The 2,547-nt window shown below is 46.1% G+C and overlaps 2 non-coding genes across 2 annotated transcripts; both read right to left on the reverse strand.

The window, feature by feature from the left end:
• Positions 1 to 246: 246 nt before the first annotated feature.
• Positions 247 to 327, reverse strand: LOC111819835 (small nucleolar RNA SNORD115). Its single transcript, XR_002823410.1, has one exon. It is a non-coding gene; the product is annotated as a small nucleolar RNA SNORD115 (small nucleolar RNA).
• Positions 328 to 1,957: 1,630 nt separating this feature from the next.
• On the reverse strand, positions 1,958 to 2,038 carry LOC111819837 (small nucleolar RNA SNORD115). Its single transcript, XR_002823412.1, has one exon. It is a non-coding gene; the product is annotated as a small nucleolar RNA SNORD115 (small nucleolar RNA).
• Between the last annotated feature and the right edge of the window lie 509 nt (positions 2,039 to 2,547).

Genomic DNA, 2,547 nt, shown 5'->3' on the forward strand with positions numbered 1-2,547 from the left:
TTTCTTGTCCGAGGGTAGTAGGGGATCAGGCAGAAGCACGTTAAATCACTCACCTTGATGCCTTGAAATGCTGAGTTTCTGAGCAGCAGGTCTTTCTAAATCAAAAAGACAGGAAAACAGCCAAGGAATGAGCCGGACAGTCGTCAGTCACTTAGGGCTTTTGCTCACTGGTGGAGGTGGAAGGCATCCAAATGGGGGTCCACTTGGACCGAGATAAATAAGGTTGGCCTAAAGGAGGTTTCCTCTGGGCCTCAGCGTAATCCTATTGAGCATGATTTTTATGTCATCATCTGTCTTCAAGACGAGTTTAGGTGTCATCATTGACCCGAGAAATGTCACTCTCCAGGTAAAAATCCCCTGAGACCTCAAGAAGCATTCCACCGGTGCATTCCTGTCAGCTCAGAATCACACCCGACGAGTGTTCACACATCGTCTTCCAGTTTCCGGTGTTGGTGGACTGACCCCTATGAAAGCAAGACAATGGAGATCGACCTCACCACAAAACGTTTTGCAAGGACAAAGCAGTAAGACAGAGTTCAACGAGGTGAAGTTCATCTTCTTACGGCTATGGTCTTTCCCACATATTCCCAAAGCTATGGATACAATGGAGAAACCCACATGCAAACCAGTAGAGACACCGCTGACCCTTGACAGAAAGCAAGTAGCATGCAACGTAAGGAGGAGCCCTAGATGTCTCTGGTCGCACAGCCAATTCTCACGGGATTTTGAGCAAGAAGATGCTTTTCCAATGTTTTGCCCTGGCTGATCTGTTGAAGAATGCCATGACCATATCCACAGCCATTGTCCAGCGCATGGAATCTCCCAGCAATGACACCCAAGTTTCCAGCAAAGCTGGGGATCTACAAGTCCAAAGGCAGGACACTCGACAAATCTATTTGTTTCCAAGGACGGTGCCAATACTTCTTCTATTAACTCCCATAGTCCCATTACTCTTGGTTGTCACACTTCACCCATGCACAGACCCACTTCACCTCATACTGAGAAAATCACAACAGAAGGAACCCAGCTACCCCAGTTTTCCAATCATCAGTGGAACCCTAGGGATACAACACAGAGCACCAGTCTTATGACAACTCTACAGGCTTCCAACCAATTATCAAGAACAATGATCTTGCCACACGTAGAAGGCAGCGGTTATGCCAAAATTCCCTTTAAGGACATTAAGGTGATGATGAATTTCTGTGGTATGCACCTAAAAGCAGTCAAGACCCTGACACCTTTCTTAACCACTGGCATCAACGCTGAAGTTCAAATCTGGATGCAGATATGCGCAGCTACCTTTTCTTAAAAGGAAGAACCAGCTATCAGACTACTCATTCGTTCATTCAATTCCAAAATTCCTGGGAAAACCCGCCCCGTGGAACCTGAGGGTCCAGCGGTAATTGACACAGACTTTAAATTAGAGGAAGTTACTAGGGTCGCGGGAGAGCCCATAGCGATTGCTATTCTATCAAAATGTAAAACAAAAAAATTTTGGCTACTTGTGCATTTCTACCAGTTCAACATAACATGTGCCACTGGGAGCCAGGCTCTTGAAAATTCCTCAAGTGGAAATTGTTCCAAGTTCCTGGGAATTCTCAATATTCACCAGGAATATCACAGCCAATTAGTCAACCAGTTGTGGTCAAGAGAAAACCAGGGGACACGTCTCAGCTTTTTGCAAAACCCCACATGCGTTTGGGCCACCATTTCTGTTGTCCAAGTGTAGTAGGGGATCAGCTGAAACCGCGTGAATCACTCACCTGGATGTTTTGGAATGGCGAGTATCTGGGCAGCACGTCTTTCTAAATCATAATAAAGAGGCAAAAGGCAAGGAATGAGCCTGACAATCAGCAGTCCGTTAGGTGTTTTGATCACTTGTGGAGGTGAGAGTCATCCAAACGGGGGTCCACTTTAACGAAGATAAATAAGCTTGAGCAAAAGGAGGTTTTTTTCTGGGCCTCAGCGTAATCCTATTGAGCATGACTTTTATGTCATCACCTGTCTTCAAGACAAGTTTCGGTGTCAACATTGACCCGAGAAATGTCACTCCCCAGGCATAAATCCCCTGAGACCTCAAGAGGCTTACCGCTGATGTCTTCCTGTCAGCTCAGAATCACATCTGATGAGTGTTCGCACATCGTCTTTCAATTTCCGGTGGGGTTGGACTGAGCCCTAGGAAAGTAGGACGACAGAGATCAACCTCACCATAAAGCGTTTTGCAATGACAAAGCAGTACGACAGAGATCAACGAGAAGAAGTTCATTTTCTTATGGCTATGGTCTTTCCCACATATTTCCAAAGCTATGGAGAAAATCGAGACATCCCCACGCAACCCACTAGAGACAGTGCTGACCAGTGACACAAAGCAAGAAGGGTGCAACATAAGGAGGAGCCCTAGACGTCTCCGGTCACACAAACAATTCTCAGGGGCTTTCGCACAAGAAGAAGCTTTTCGATGTTTTAGCCCTGGCTGATCTATTGAAGAAAGCCATGTCCATATCCACAGGAATTGTCCAGTGCATGGACTCTCCCAGGAAATGAAAC

The sequence above is a fragment of the Trichechus manatus genome, unplaced genomic scaffold (assembly GCF_000243295.1).
Source record: "Trichechus manatus latirostris isolate Lorelei unplaced genomic scaffold, TriManLat1.0 scaffold00019, whole genome shotgun sequence".
In the NCBI taxonomy this organism is placed as follows: Eukaryota; Metazoa; Chordata; class Mammalia; order Sirenia; family Trichechidae; genus Trichechus; species Trichechus manatus.